The sequence below is a fragment of the Papio anubis genome, chromosome 10 (genome assembly GCF_008728515.1).
Source record: "Papio anubis isolate 15944 chromosome 10, Panubis1.0, whole genome shotgun sequence".
Lineage (NCBI taxonomy): Eukaryota > Metazoa > Chordata > Mammalia > Primates > Cercopithecidae > Papio > Papio anubis.
This window is the reverse complement of record NC_044985.1, coordinates 33,707,201-33,724,630: the sequence shown is the minus strand read 5'-3', so window position 1 is coordinate 33,724,630 and position 17,430 is coordinate 33,707,201. Positions and strand designations below refer to the sequence as shown.

The window sequence follows — 17,430 nt, the reverse complement described above, 5'->3', positions numbered from 1 at the left end:
ACTGTCATTTAAGTCTTTCTTAATCAACCTTCATCAAGTAGCAGTAAAGAGTGCTACTAAAAGGCTCATTAACACTTTCTCTTCTAAACAGACAATTATAGTCTATATTCACTTCATTCTACATTATAAGCAAAAACTTAGGAACTTCATGGGAATTCCAATTCAACAGAAACTTATTGAGGACGAAATCGAGAGTGGAAATGCACTAAACCTTGTGAGATTGTTAAAGCCTTGCCTCCAAGATTTTGCCAGCTCTATGCTAAATTATGCTCAATAATCTTTCTCTTTTGAAAGTAAAGCCAGGATCTCTAACTTACTGACAAGGAGATACTGCTACTTTTCTTACGACAAGATGACTTCTAGACCCCTACTTTAAAAGTATTGCTTTTGCTGACATCAGTGCTGAAAATTTGTGTTGTGAGAAAAAACTCCCTAGAAATGCTTTTCCAGCTCCAAGAATCACTGGAACTGAGCAGTGTCTCCAGCAGCAATGAGTGTTTGGTGCTTTAGTTTGGTGTTGAACATGGCCCATGGGCCAAATCCAGCCCATCATCTGTTTCTGTATGATCATAAGAATGGTTTTTCCATTTTTAAGTGGTTGAAAAAATAAATAGTATTTCATTACATATGAAAATTTTATGAAATTCACATTTTAGTGTTCATAAATAAAGCTTTTTTGGAACACACCCATTCACTCATATATTTCTCATGGCTATTTTTACACTCTGCAATGGTAGAGATGATAATTCTTGACAGAGACCATATTTCTGGTCCTTTACTGGAAGATTTCTCTAATTTATGCTCTATATTTTGAAAACAAGGCTCTGGTCATAACCAATTTTGGAATATAAAATATCTGTTTATTTTTGTACTTCTTAAAAATCATAGTCCTATATAGCAGAACTAATTCAAAAGTAAGAGGGCCATATTTATCAATGAGTGAGAAAACAGAACTACATTCAAGCAAACCAATCATTCATTACTAAAAAATAAATTTGATCACAGTCTCTGTAGAAAGTCAAATCGGATTTACTATTTGGTTGCTTTTTAATGACCTTCCATTTTTTCTTTAAGAGAGTTTATTCCTAAATGTTGTCACATGGGGAATTCCAGAACTCTGTACACATGCATCGGTTTTGGCCATTTTCTATTGAAGAAAGTAGAGGAAGACTTTTTGATCTGAAAAAACGATCCCTTGAATTTGACAAAAGCAAGAAAATTATTTCACAATTACATATGGCTTTTATTAGTCATAGTTCTTTAAACTCAACAATGTCTTGTCATTCCTACAACTTGCTAAGTTGGCAAACTAGGTATATTTATCATTGGTTTGAAGTAAGGAAACTGAGGCCTAAACCATCATTGCACTATAATGAAAAAAAAAAAAAAGAAAAAAAGCGTAGGGCTTAGAGTCAAAACCCTGGGCCCCCATTCCACTCAACTCCCCAAGAACTGTGTGTCCCTTATCTAAAAATGGAAGTGAGAACCTTGACTAACTTTCTTCACTGAGATGTTGTAAAGATCAAATGAGATGAATATGAGCATGCTCCACAAACTCCATAAAACACTTTATTAAAAGGAAAAAGAGACCTCTCTAGATTCCTCCTCTATGGGCAGGGAATCTCTGAAAGAAAGACAGCAGCCCCAGTCAGAGGCTTATAGATAAAACTCCCATCGCCCTGGGACAGAGCACCTGGGGGAAGGGCAGCTGTGGGCACAGCTTCGGCAGACTTAAATGTTCCTGCCTGCTGGCTCTGAAGACAGCAGCAGATCTCCCAGTACAGCGTTCTAGCTCTGCTAAGGGACAGACTGCCTCCTCAGGTGGGTCATTGACCCCCGTGCCTCTGGACTGGGAGACACCTCCCAGCAGGGGTCAGCAGATATCTCATATAGGAGGGCTCTGCCTGGCATCTGGTGGGTGCCCCTCTGGGACAAAGCTTCCAGAGGAGGAAACAGGCAGCAATCTTTGTTGTTCAGCAGCCTCCACTGGTGATACCCATGCAAGCAGGGTCTGGAGAGGACTTCCAGCTAACTCCAGCAGACCCGCAGCAGAGGGGCCTGACTGTTAGAAGAAAAACTAACAAAGAGAAAGGAATAGCATTAACATCAACAAAAAGGACATCCACAGAAACCCCATCCAAAAGTCACCAACAACAAAGACCAAAGGTACATAAATCCATGAAGATGAGGAAAAAGCAGCGCAAAAAGGCTGAAAATTCCAAAACCCAGAAACCTCTTCTCCTCAAAAAGATCACAACTCCTCGCCAGCAAGGGAACAAAACTAGATGGAGAATGAGTTTGATGAACTGACAGAAGTAGGCTTCAGAAAGTGGGTAATAACAAACTGCTCTGAGCTAAAGGAGCATGTTCTAACCCAGTGCGAGGAAACTAAGAATCTTGAAACACATTAGAGGAATTGCTAATTAGAATAACCAGTTTAGAGAAGAACATAAATAACCTGATGGAGCTGAAAAACACAGCACAAGAACTTCATGAAGCATACACAAGTCATCAGATTCATCAAGGTTGAAATGAAGGAAGTATGTTAAGGGCAGCCAGAGAAAAAGATTGGGTTATCCACAAAGGGGAGCCCTTCAGGCTAACAGCAGATCTTTCTGCAGAAACCGTAGAAGCCAGAAGAGAGTAGGGGCCAATATTCAACATCCTTAAAGAAAAGAATTTCCAACCCAGAATTTCATATCCTGCCAAACTAAGCGTCATAAGTGGAAGGAGAAATAAAGTCCTTTACAAACAAGCAAATGCTGACAGATTTTATCACCACCAAGCCTAACTTACAAGAGCTCCTGAAGGAAGCACTAAATATAGAAAGGAAAAACTAGTACCAGCCACTGCAAAAACATACCAAATTGTAAAGACCATCAACACTATGTAGAAACTGCATCGATTAATGGACAAAATAACCAGCTAGAATCATAATGACAGGATCAAATTCACACATAACAATATCAACCTTAAATGTAAACAGACTAAATGCCCCAATTAAAAGACACAGATGGGAGAATTGGATAAAGAGTTAAGATCCATCAGTGTGCTGTATTCAGGAGACCCATCTCATGTGCAAAGATGAACATAGGTTCAAAATAAAGGGATGGAGGAATATTTACCAAGCAGACAGAAAGCAAATAAAGCAGGGGTTGCAATCCCAGTCTCTGATAAAACAGACTTGAGACCGGGCATGGTGGCTCACGCCTATAATCCCAGCACTTTGGGCGGCCAAGGCAGGCAGATCACAACGTCAAGAGCTAGAGACCATTCTGGCCAACATTGTGAAACCCTGTCTCTACTAAAAGTACAAAAATTAGCTGCGCATAGTGGCATGCGCCTGTAGTGCCAGCTACTCGGGAGGCTGAGGTAAGAGAATCGCTTGAATGTGGGATGCAAAGGTTGTAGTAAGCCGAGATCATACCACTGCACTCCAGCCTGGCAACAGAGTGAGACTCTGTCTCAAAAAAAAAAAAAAAAAAAAAAAAAAAAGATTTTAAACCAACAGAGATCAAAAATGACAAAGAAGGGCATTATATAGTGGTAAAGGGATCAATGCAACAAGAAGAGCTAACTAGCCTAAATATATATGCATCCAATACAGGAGCATCCAGATTCATAAAGCAAGCTCTTAGAGACCTACAAAGAGACTTAGACTCCCACAGAATAATAGTGGGAGACATTAACACCCCACTGTCAATATTAGACCAATCAATGGGACAGAAAATTAACAAGGATGTTCAGGATTTGAACTCAGCTCTGGACCAGCAGACCTAATAGTTATCTATAGGACTCTCTACCCCAAATCAACAGGACATACATTCTTCTCAGCGCCACATTGCACTTATTCTAAAATTGACCACATAATTGGAAGTAAAACACTCCTCAGCAAATGAAAAAGACAGAAATCATAACAGTCTCTCAGACCACAGTGTAATCAAATTAGAACTCAGAATTAAGAAACACTCAAAACTGCACAAGTACATGGAAACTGAACAACCTGCTCCTGAATGACTACTGAGTAAATAACGAAATGAAGGTAGAAATAAAAAAGTTCTTTGAAACTAATAAGAACAAAGACACAACATACCAGAATCTCTGGGACACAGCTAAAGCAGTGTTTAGAGGGAAATTTATAGCACTAAATGCCCACAGGAGAAAGCAGGAAAGATCTAAAATTGACACCCTAATATTACAATTACAAGAACTAGAGAAGCAAGAGCAAACAAATTCAAAAGCGACCAGAAGATAAGACACAACTAAGATCAGAGCAGAAATGAAGGAGATAGAGATAAAAACCCTTCAAAGAATCAGTGAATCCAGGAGCTGGTTTTTTTGAAAAGATTAACAAAATAGATAGACCACTAGCCAGACTAAAAAAGGAAAAAAGAGAGAAGAATCAAATAGACACAATACAAATAAAGAGTATAACACCACTGATCCCACAGAAATACAAACTACCATTAGAGAATACTATAAACACCTCCACACAAATAAACTAGAAAATCTAGAAGAAATGGATAAATTCCTGGACACACACACCCTCCCAAGACGAAACCAGGAAGAAGTCAAATCCCTGAATAGACCAATAACAAGTTCTGAAATTGAGGCAGTAATTAATAGGCTACCAACCAAGCAAAGCCTAGGACCAGGCAGATTCACAGTCAAATTCTACCAGACGTACAAAGAGGAGTTGGTACTATTCCTTCTGAAACTATTCAAAACAATAGAAAAAGAGGGACTCCTCCCTAACTCATTTTATGAGACCAGCATCATCCTGATACCAAAACCTGGCAGAGACACAACAAAAAAAGAAAATTTCAGGCCAATGTCCCTGATTAACATCGATGCAAAAATCCTCAATAAAATACTGGCAAACCCAATCCAGCAGCATATCAAAAAGATTATCCACCACAATCAAGTCCACTTCATCCCTGGGATGCAAGGCTGGTTCAACATATGCAAATCAATAAACATAATCCATCACATAAACAGAACAAATGACAAAAAAACACATGATTATCTCAGCAGATGCAGAAAAGGCCTTCGATAAAATTCAACACCCTTCATGCTACAAACTCTCAAGACACTAGGTGTTGATGGAACGTATCTCAAAATAAGAGCTATTTATGACAAACCCACTGCCAATATCATACTGAATGGGCAAAAGCTGGAAGCACTGCCTTTGAAAACCAGCACAAGACAAGGATGCCCTCTCTCACCACTCCTATTCAACATAGCATTGGAAGTTCTGGCCAGGGCAATCAGGCAAGAGAATGAAATTAAGTCTATTCAAATAGGAAGAGAGGAAGTCAAATTGTCTCTGTTTACAGATGACTTGATTGTATATTTAGAAAACCCCATCATCTCAGCCCAGAATTTCCTTAAGCTGATAAGCAACTTCAGCAGTCTCAGAATTCAAAATCAATGTGCAAAAATCACCAGCATTCCTGTACACCAATAATAGACAAACAGAGAGTGAAATCAGGAGTGAACTCCAATTCACAGTTACTAAAAAGGGAATAAAATACCTAGGAATTCAACTTATGAGGGATGTGAAGGACATCTTCAAGGAGAACTGCAAACCACTGCTCAAGGAAATGAGAGAGGACACAAACAAATGGAAAAACATTTCATGCTCATGGATAGGAAGAATCAATATTGTGAAAATGGCCATACTGCCCAAAGTAATTTATATATTCAATGCTATCCCCATCAAGCTACCATCGACTTTCTTCACAGAATTAGAAAAAACTACTTTAAATTATAGATTAAACCAAAAAAGAGCCTGTATAGCCAAGACAATCCTAAGCCAAAAGAACAAAGCTGGAGGCGTCATGGGCTACCTGACTTCAAACTATGCTACAAGGCTACAGTAACCAAAACAGCATGGTACTGCTACCAAAACAGATCCAAAACAGATATATAGACCAATGGAACAGAACAGAGGCCTCAGAAATAATGGCACACATCTATAAACATCTGATCTTTGACAAACCTGACAAAAAAAAGCAATGAGGAAAGGATTCACTATTTAATAAATGGTGTTGGGAAAACTGGCTAGCCATATGCAGAAAACTGAAACTGGACCCCTTCCTTACACCTTATACAAAAATTAACTCAAGATGGATTAAGGACTTAAATGTATGACCTAAAAACCCTAAAATAAAACCTAGGCAATACAATTCAGGACACAGGCATGGGCAAAGACTTCATAAATAAAACACCAAAAGCAATTGCAACAAAAACCAAAACTGACAAATGGGATCTAATTAAATTAAAGAGCTTCTGCACAGCAAAGGAAGCTATCATCGGGGTAAACAGGCAATCTACAGAATGGGAGAAAAAATTTGGAATCTATTCATCTGACAAAGGGCTAATATCTACAATCCACAAAGAACTTAAAGAAATTTACAAGAAAAAAAAAAAACAACTTCTTCAATAAGTGGGTGAAGGATATGAACAGACACTTCTTAAAAGAAGACATTTATGCGGTCAACAAGTATATGAAAAAAGCCCATCATCACTGATCATTAGAGAAATGCAAATCAAAAACAAAATGAGATACCATCGCATGCCAGTTAGAATGGCCATCAGTAGAAAGCCAGGAAACAACAGATGCTGGAGAGGATGTGGAGAAATACGAACACTTTTACACTGTTGGTGGGAGTGTAAATTAGTTCACCCATAGTGGAAGACAGTGTGGTGATTCCTCAAGGATCTAGAACCAGAAATATCATTTGACCCAGCAATGCCATTACTGGGTACATACCCAAAGGATTATAAATTATTCTACTATAAAGACATATGCACACATATGTTTATTGTAGCACTATTCACAGTAGCGAAGACTTGGAACCAACCCAAATGCCCATCAATGATAGACTGCATATGGAAAATGTGGCATGTATACACCATGGAATACTATGCAGCTGTAAAAAAGGACGAGTTCATATCCTTTGCAGATACATGGATGAAGCTGGAAACCATCATTCTCAGCAAACCAACACAGGAACAGAAAACCAAACACTGAATGTTCTCACTCGTAAGTGGGAGTTGAACAGTGAGAGCACATGGACACAGCAAGGGGAACATCACACACTGGGGCCTGTTGTGGGGTGGGGGACTAGTGGAGGGATAGTGTTAAGAGAAATATCTAGTGTAGATGATGGGTTGAAGGGTGCAGCAAACCACCATGGCACATGTATACCTATGTAATGAATCTGCACATTCTGCCCATGTATCCCAGAACTTAAAGTATAATTTAAAAAAGCAATAATAAAAATAAATACATAAAAATTAACCCAAACAGAAAAGAAAGATAAAAACATAAGACAAGTGTATTGCTTAGATCAAGTTACTCTTGGATAGCTAGCAGGGTTCACCTGCCCTCTAGTCATATATTCATTCCATTAACCGAGGCTAGCAGAGGTGAAAATGAGAACTATTTGCCATGGAGGCTCATGCCTTTGGCTATCAAATGTTTTAAGCTCAGTTAGGATGAATTTCACACCAGAAGGACCTGTGATTCACAACTGCATTGCTCTCATCTATTTCCTCTAGTACGTAGACAGACAAAAACTGTACACTCACTGTAACAAAACGCCATCCATTTAAGATTTTCTTTTATAGCATGGCTGCTAATATTGTGAGTGTCAATGCACCAGTGTTCCAGATGTCACCCAATTGATGTATTTTTAAATAAATTGCAAATTTATTCTACTGAATAATATAATTGATAAAACCACCATATCTTTGGACTTCAATAAAGTGTTTGTCTGATAGTGTTGTTCTTCATTACATGCCTGAATGCACTCATTAAGCTCAGAGTGAACAATAAGCATAAAGAAGCACAAAGATGGTGATACTGAACCAGCAGGAAGCATGCATTTCAAGCACCCCAGGATCTGGCAGGTCTGTTCCTTCAGAAGGAGAGTGTTCCAAGCACTGCATCTACATTTCATATTCAAGACATGATTTAGCTTTTTGTTTTTTAGTGAGAAATGAAAGCTGCATATCCTTGGTTATCAACATAAAACTGAGATGGGAAGATTTTTAAATTGAGAATTGTCTCTTTTTCAAGTTATTGACACTTTTGACTACATTACTTAAAACTCTAAAGCTTATTTTCAATCTCATTTTTCTATGCCTTTGCCTTAAAATAGCACCATATTCCTAAGGAACTTCTGAAGCATTTTCATTCTCTCCTTGCTGTCTGATAGCAAAGGATGCACCCAGCCAGTGTGACAAAGGCTCTGCACAAGTTCTATCAGCTTCATTCTGGTCATAGAGACAGTTCCTGTGCCTGATTTGGCTATTACAGTGGATTCAAGCAAGAGTTTATCTTTCAGGGTTCTCAGGGTTTAAACAAACAAACATTCACTAAGCCATTCGCCCAATGTGTACAGAGCCTAGAATATCCTGTGTTCAGGGGAGTAAAGTGGGGATATTATTTTGGGGATAGAGATAAAATTCCTGTTCCTGTGGTGCTCATATTGGTGTAGATGGGAGTGGGGAGACAAGCAACAAACAGAGTATCTAGCATAATAGGTTTCTTTGTAATATCCTACGGTAAAATATGGTATTGTCAAATGCCAGGGAGAAAATATTACATGATAAGAAAGCAAAGTGGTAGATTGAGTTAGCAATACCCTATATAGAGTCCTCTGCTCAACTTTAATAATGTTCCCCAGCACTTCTTGTTCTCTTTTTCCACAAACACAGGAGGGTTAGATTACTCATACTTTAAAAATTGGATGTTACAATATGACTTACTTTGGCCAATGAAATATGAATAGAAATGATGTATCACTGTCAGGCTAAGGAATTTAGGAGCCAGTGTGCAGTTCTCTAAGGTGTTTCCCCATGCTGTGTCAAAGCTTTCAGTCCCATAGTGGTATTACGATTTCTGGTTTCTAGTCCAGCAGGAAAGGATCTTGAAAGTCATTCCTCCTGTCCATTCAGCAAGAAGAAAGCTGACCAAACTAAAAATCGACAACTATTTTTAGATCCTTCAGAAAACTGAGGTCACAAGGCAAACACCTGTTCCCAGAACTGGAGAGACAGATAGATGATACAGAGAACTACAAATTACAGAAGGTGTAGAAATCTCCATGTGAACCAGTACTAGAGTAGGGAAACCTGAATGGTAATTGATGGAATTGCTGGAGGCACAACGTAAGCAACTTTTAGAGTTAAAAACTCCAGCAAAGCTCAGTCTTAGGGGTACTCCACACTTCAGGGAATTTTACCTACAAGACTCACCAGGTTTTCACACTGAATATCTAAGAAAAATCCTCTCGTGCTTCCTGCAGAGGAAGAAGAGAGTAGCTATTTTGAAATATACTGAGAGCCTTCTGCTCTTATTAACAAGGCTTGCCCTCAGGAGAACATCTTTTAGCAGGGCCTAACTGACTAAGGTTTTACCAGAATCTAACTGACCTGGAAAAATGGAAATACCCAACCCCAGACCCCTTTATCTTTCCCACATCCACTAAAAGGAAGGGAGACTGGGAAGCACTTGCACAGGCACGGGCTCACTAAAGGACTGAGACCAAAGCATAGAGTTAGAGAATGCTTCCTCTCTCCACACACCTCACCATCATATCAATAGGGCTCCCGTATAACACAGGGGAATACAATGGAAAGAACTGCATGCTTCTGACCTCATTTTAGAAGTTTCTAAGGAAATGCAAAGGCAACAGGGGAGAGAAAATGAGAACAAAGAAAATTTGAGCCTCTGACACTTAACAGCTACAGCCAACAGTAAATACAATCTACCTCTTAACTAGATAAATCTTTCACTAAAAGAGAGTTACCCTCAGTGCCTTTTAGTCAGTGTATCATGTTTAGCTTACAACAAAAAAATCACAAGACTTGCTAAAACAGTTTGAAGAGACAGAACAAGCATCAGAACAGATGCAGACATTTCAGGGATGTAGGAATATCAGACTAGGGATTTAAAACTTTGATTTATATGCTGAGGGCCATAAGGGAAAAAAGTGTACAACCTGCAAGAACATATGGGTAATAAAAGCAGAGAGATGGGAACTCTAAGAAAAAATGTAAAGTAAATGCTAGAGATCAAAAACACTATAGTAAATGAAAACGTCTTTTATAAGCTCATCAATGGACTGGATATGTCCAAGGAAAGAATCATAGGCAGGAAGAAAGTGTCAAAAGAAACTTCTAAAACTAAAATACAATAAGAGAAAAGAATAGATAAAGATGGAACAGAATATCCAAGAATTGTTAAACTATTACAAAATGTGTAATATACACATAATGGGAATATGAGAAAGAGGATAGAGAGAACAGAAGAAAAAATCTAGGCAATAATGACTAAGAATTTTCCCAAACAAAAGAGAGAGACAGAATCAAAGATCCAGAAAACTCAGAGAACACCAAGCAGGAGAATACACACACACAAACACACACACGCACACACACCTGCATCTGTGTGTGTGTGCGTGTGTGTGTAGTCACATAGCTAGGCATATCATATTCAAACTACAGAAAATCAAAGACAAAGAAAAAATCTTGAGAGAAGCTGAAGAGAAAAACATCCTATCTATACAGGGTGAAGGGCAACAATCATAATGGACTTGTTTTCAGAAACCACCCAGGTATTAAGCAAGAAGAGACTGGAGTAGAATATTTAAAGTGTTGGAGAAAGTCTCTAGAATTCTGTATTTTATCAAATTATCATTCAAAAGTGAAGGAGGAATGAGGACTTTCTCAGACAAACAAAAATTGAGGAAATTTTTCACCAGTAGACCTACTTTCCAATGAATATAAAACAGAAATTTTTCAGAAAGAAGGAAAAAATATGTCAGAAACTCAGATCTACATAAAAAAGGAAGCACATTAGAGAAGTAATAAAGGTACAGTAAAATTTCTTATTTGAATTTAACAAAAAAGCTTGTTTAAAATAATATCTACCATATATTCACTAATTATAGCTTATAGACAAATGAATAGCAGTAATATTACAGAGTGGGAGGAAGAATTTGAGAATATTTTGCTATAAAGTACTTGTACTGCCCATGAAGTGGCACATTGTTATTTAAAAGCAGACTTGTATTAGTTATAAGTGTATACTACAAACTCAAGGAAAATTACTAAAGAAAGTTAAAAAAATGATAAAACTGATAGGCTGAGAAAATCATATATTAAAAGCAGAGGAGGCAGAAGGAGATACAAGACAAATATAAAAAAGGAAAAGAAACAGAACAAAGTCATAAATAGACAATAGTAACAAACATGGTGGATATTAATTCAATTATACCAATAATTGCTTTAAATGTCAGTGATCTAAATATAACAATTAAAAGAAACTGTCAGAGTGGACTTAAAAAGGAAAAAAAAAACTATTTTTTGTCTATAAGAAATCCATTTTCAATATAAAGACACAAATAGATTAAATGTAATGGGATCCAGGAGAGTAAAGTGAAAGAGAAATATATACTATGCTAACATTAATCAAAAAAATCCATTACAAGATGGGAAGCCTCAGTCAGCCTGGGACCCTCGTGCCTGTGATGAGGAAAGCCATCTTGTTGATCTATACTAAACATATAGGAAAAAGGAATAACAAACTTTTAAATAACTTTTGTTGTTTTAAGTCATTGAGATTTAGGGATTATTTATTGGCACAGCAGAACTCCTGCCTATCCTGACTAGACAAGTTAGCTTATTCTCACTAATCTGAATGATGTGTGATAGGAAGCCATGTGGATGCCCTGACGCAGGGGGGCTCCAGGAATAGGAAACAATAAGAACAGAGGCCCTTAGGCAAGAGCACACCACAGTGTTCCAAGAGCTATGAAAGCAGTGTGGCTAAAGCAGTGTGAACCATGGACAGAATAGAAGATGATGACAAAGAGAAGGCCAGAACCCAGAATAAAATCCAATATCCTTACTAAAGCCATGCATATATTCTTCTGTTAGAGATAGAAAGTATATTATTTTTCTATGTAACAAATTACTACAAACATAAAAGCTTAAACCAACACAAATTGATTATCTTACAGTTCCTATGGGTCAGGAATCTAGCATGACATTGCAAGGTTCTCTGCTCAGAATCTGGCCAGGCTACAAGCCAGGCGTTGGCAGTGACTATGCTCTCATCTGAGGCTTGGGGTGCTCTTCCATCTTATTCAGGTCATTTGTAGAATTCATTTCCCTGTGGTTGTAGGCCTGAGGTCTCTGTCTTTTGGTTGGATGTCAGCCAAGGATCACTCACAGCTTCTAGAGGCTGCTCTCAAACCTTTGCCAACTGTCTCCTCCTCCCCTCCTTCCATCAACATGACTGCTTTCTTCCAGGACAGCAGGGGAACATCTTGCTGACAACAAATCTCTCTGACCTCCAGGAAGACCTGGATCCCTCTGAAGGGCTCATTCGATTAGCTCAGGCCTGCTCAGGATAATGTCCCTTTTAATTAGCTGAAGGCAAGGTTTGAATTGGGACCTTAATTACATTTACAAAATCCATTTTGTGATATACTGTAACAATCTTGAGTGAAATCCCATCATATTTGCAAGTCCTGTTAACGTTCAAGAGGTTATTCTTCCAAACAATTACACAAGATGTTTTACATGAGGGTATGGAAATCTGAGGGCCATCTTTAAATTCTGCATACCACAGAACATCATTTGATGATTCAGAGCAGCAAAGAACATGGTCTGAATTCATTTATGCTTTAAATTAATCCCCCTGGCTGCTGGGTGATGAATAGGCTGTAATGTGACCTGGGTATAAACAAGGAGACTAACAGGAGGTGATTAAAATTGTCAGGAAAGAGATGATAGTAGCTTAAGCTAGGGCTTAGCAAATGAGATGATAGCATGGATTAAAGCCAAATATTTATATGGATTATAGTTTTCAGTATATACCAATCAAATAATCAATAAATATTATATGCTCTAGTTTAAAAAATAATGTCAAATAAGCAGCTTTATTTTCATTTACATGTATAATCCTCAAAAAATGTTAAAATGTAATGAACAATTCTTAGCCCATTGGGCTATGACTATCTCTGTCATCAAAGTATCTAAAGACTGAGGGGCTAAAACTTAGAGATTGGGCACCTCCATTTGCCTAGTTTATTTTGACTAACATAAAGCTTAATGTATGCTATGAGTCATATGGAATCAGGTTTTCTTTCTTCTTTATAGTGGGAATCATGAAGCCATTTTCAAACTTTTTTAATAGGCAACATGGTGGAAAAGTATGATCTTACAATGGTTTTGAAATAAAATGGTAATATTACTAGTTACTCAAATGAGAAAACTCCTTCCCCCATGTCCTCTTTTCCCAATAAAATATCATGGAGGTGGAAAGACCAGGAAGTCTAATGCCAAGGATGCTGGACAGCTCTCCAGGTGGCAGGGACCCAATCCAGTTCTCCTCCCTTTTTCTCGTGTAGTTCTCAAGAATAACTACAGTATGTGCAAGAATGCAAAATCCTGAGATAAGGAGGAAATTGGCTGGAACAGTCTGGGCTCTGTTCCAGTTCCCTACTACCCCCAACCCTGAAACAGGATGTCCTTCAATGCTTTAGCCCAGCATGTCATGTTACCCAGGATGGGCTGCTTTTTGGGGTCCACCAGCTGTGATGCAAGTGGGATACATGCTGTAAAAACTCCATCTACCCCAGGCAGCTTTCCTGAGTCTTCTGGGATTAGTTGGCAATGAATACTAGAATTCTGTTGTCTCTTGCTGCCCATCTATATACAATAAACCCACTTCAATCAACTTGCTGTGTGTGTGGGTATTGGGCCTCACCAGATTCAGACAAGTTGGTAACCAATGCACAGTGAACCTGCTTCATAAATATGCCTACATATATCAGTAGAGCAAACACACTGATAAATCCTACAGCAAAAAATTCTGTTCATTTAGCTCATGATTGCCCAAATATTTGACAATCATTTTTTTTACTTTACATCTATTAAAATTCCACATATCATGAGAGATTTCTCCAAATTTTTTTGTTGGGCATTTTTATTTCATGTGCCATCATTGTACTTATTTAGGCAATGTAGACAATTTGGCTAGCGCTAAAAAAATAACTGGAAAGGTTTCTGGAGTAGAGAAAGTTATTGAATTCAGAACAGTTAGCAGAGAACTTAGCTATTGAAGGGCAAGAAAATGGAGCCCAACAAAGGTAGAAATAGGCAAAAATACATCTATCCAGAACAAAAGGAATATTTGCCTTGGGAAAATGCTCTCACAACTGGAAATTAGCCTTCTCTTTTTGCTGGCTAACTATTGTACTTTAAAGTCTTCTCTTTTGGATGATTGGAATAATTATGGCTACTGCATCCTTATGATGAGGAAATGGCTCCTGGAAAATTAAAGATGAAGAGTTAGCAAGCTGCATGATCCTATCTAATTAAAGCCTGTCTTCTGATTAAACACATTTTCCAGCAGTAGGAGGATCTCTGGCTAGTTGCCTGATAGGAAAGTGCTGTTCTAAAGCATGAGTCACATAACCAAATGTTCTCAACAGCACCATCAATCCTATATTGATTCATAATATTTATTTTTATAGAAACAAGAACCCAAAATTAAATGGAACACTTTTCCTCATGTACAGGATGCCTCCTAAAAATATGCTATTCTCTTTTCTTGTAGAATATATTGGTGATCTTTGTCACAGCTGAGCATCAAATTATGAATCTAAGCTTTAACCATTTTTCCATGACTCATCTTTTTTTTGCCATTACAAGAATGACTTTGTCCTCATTGCTCCCTTCTAAGACAATACCATGCAGCTTGAATTTTTAAACTTTTAAATCCTGAAAATTATTGTGTTTCAGTTTTAGCTTGTCCTACTGCTGCAATCAAATGAAGTTAAAATGGCATATACTTATCAGTAGCTTTGACATCAAGCTATCATTTGGCTATCAAACATTCATAGCACTGTGCTCTTCTACTCATTGCCTATTTATCCACATACAAGGCACAAAGATTCAAACTCTCTTGATAACAAACATTCTGAAATAATTTATTCTCCACCACTAGCTTTGTTTCCATTATAACCTTCCCTTTCCCAAGGTGAATGTGAGCTGGTCCCAAGTCAGGGCCAGCCATTGCTCCCCTCATCCTCCTGTAGAAACATTCTGCTAACATCTCTTAATTATATAGTGTCCTAAGTCCAGTGTAGCTCATCCAAGTGCTGGCTACATTTTCCTTACTGCAATTCACACTACCTGCATAGTTTACCAAAGAGTTCATAAAAGAATTGAATCCCAAAGCTATTATTTCTCCTTTCTGATTGCAAGATAAATTACAATGTTAGTTCCACAGCATTTTCCATTTAAGAAAGGGAAACTAGGCCTTTAACCCACTCTCCTGAGGGCCCAACTTTGTGCCCAGCTTGATCCCGCTGGGCTATTGCCTGAAAACGAAGTGGACATATATATGTGCATTTGTGCAAGAGGGAGAGAGTTCTTAATGCTGTGGAGAACTATGGTTTCTCACTTACTAGGAAAATGGACTTGTTCTCATGTTCCTTTGTAATTACACATGTAAAATTCTCATGCTTCTCTGTTTTTTCTCCTCTAGCAATTATAGTCTGAGAAGAAACTTTTCAGTTATATAAAAATCACCACCTGCTTTAGTTATTTCTGTAGTTGTGACTGAGAATCTCATCATCAGTGCAAGGTAATGAGATTGAACTGGACTAGGTACGTTGCATAAGCCCACACCCTAGTATATTAGTCCATTCTCACGCTGCTATAAGGACATTGTTAGACTGGGTAATTTATACAGGAAAGAGGTTTAATTGACTCACAGTTCCGCAGGCCTCAGGAAATGTACAATCATGGCAGAAGGGGAAGCAAACGCATCCTTCTTCACAAAGTGGCAGGGGAGAGAAGAATGAGTACCCAGCAAAAGGGGAAGACTCTTATAAAACCATCAGATCTTGTGAAAACGAACTCACTATCACAAGAACAGGATGGGGAAAACTGCTCCCATGATTCAGTTATCTCCACCTGGTCCCTCCCACGACATGTGGGGATTTTGGAAACTACAATTCAAGATGAGATTTAGGTGGGGACACAGCCAAACCACATAGTCTGCTTCTCTATGCTGCCTTTTGTTTTCTTTATTTTACAAGTTAATATTCTTCCTTTTAGAAAGAGAAATCAAATAAAACAGCACAGCTTTCATAAAATATAAACCTACGCATACATTGTGATTCTGAACAAAGGTGTGTAGTTGACAGACTTAGAGTTTACTTCAGGTCCATTATCTGTTGTTCAGCTACATAGGCAAGGGCCCTTGCTAACTATATATCCAAATTGTATTGTTTCTTTTAGATAACAATATCAATCAGCTAAGTGATTTGCCTAAAATTCCACAGAAGAATAAGGACAAAGCAGGGTTGTAAAGCAATTTCCAATAGTTTATTTAATATTCATGTATCTGATCAATCTCCCACCAGGAGCCAATGAAGTACCTACCTGAGAGCAAGTAAAGAATCAAATATAGAAAATGAGCATATTAATTCAGAAAAATGGCTATAGTTATTTATCTATTATGTTGGCTATTTACTGTTTGTCTATAGATATAGTTGGTTATGCCATACTATATTGTAAGTTTTTGATCCGTTAAGAGACAAAGTCCCTCAGACAAAAACATGGCATGGCCTTGTTAGATCCCAGGGAACTTAGCAAAAACTCCCATTCTTCCCCATGGTGATTCTCTGGTATTAGTAAATTGAATTTTTATGGCATACTTCACAGGTTGCTTTACAACAGTTCACTAAGCAACGACACAGGTAATAAAGATGGAACCAACGGTCAAATTACAAGTGATAACAAGATGCTGTATCCTTTCAAAGCAAATGTGTGGGGTTTTTAACATATTTTTCAGTCATCGTTCTTGTTTTAATGTCCTGGATTCAAACACATCATCTTGACAATTCCTCAAACCTTGTTCAAGTAGCAGATAATCCTACTGAACAGCAAATATTTTGTTTTCTGCATTTGATGTTCTAGTCTAATGAAATGTGACATATTATTCTGGTGATGTCAAGTCTGTGGAATACAGGGTGGTATTTTTCTATTTAATGGCAAATGAAATAGCATTAATGTGATGGTTTATTTGCAACATTTTTCTCTGAACAAGATTCCTTACTTGCTTACTCAGGGTGATAAGGTTGTTTTTTAAAGACATTACATCAGAATTATAAGCAATAAGAAATAAGCTTCAGGAAGGCACCAGAGTGGGTGCTGTGCAGAAGAGAGACATTAACAAGAGCTTCATGCGGAGAAAATGACATCAACTCTTCCCACCTCCTCATATTTACAGCTTTTGTCATGTAATGTGCAGTACTCACCTTGCATGAGTGGGCTTTTACCACATGACTTGCTTTGGCCAGTACAATACAAATAAAGGCTTGAAATGAGATTACA

The 17,430-nt window shown here is 37.9% G+C and overlaps 1 long non-coding RNA gene across 4 annotated transcripts in view; it reads left to right on the top strand.

Moving 5' to 3' along the window:
• Positions 1–17,430, top strand: part of LOC103876240 — a 26,988-nt gene extending 9,558 nt beyond the window's left edge. For all 4 annotated transcript variants that reach the window (XR_635397.4, XR_635395.4, XR_635396.4 and 1 more), the window contains 3 exons: positions 15,575–15,673; positions 16,759–16,842; positions 17,165–17,430. This is a non-coding gene — a long non-coding RNA (uncharacterized LOC103876240). The remainder of the gene's footprint in view (positions 1–15,574; positions 15,674–16,758; positions 16,843–17,164) is intronic.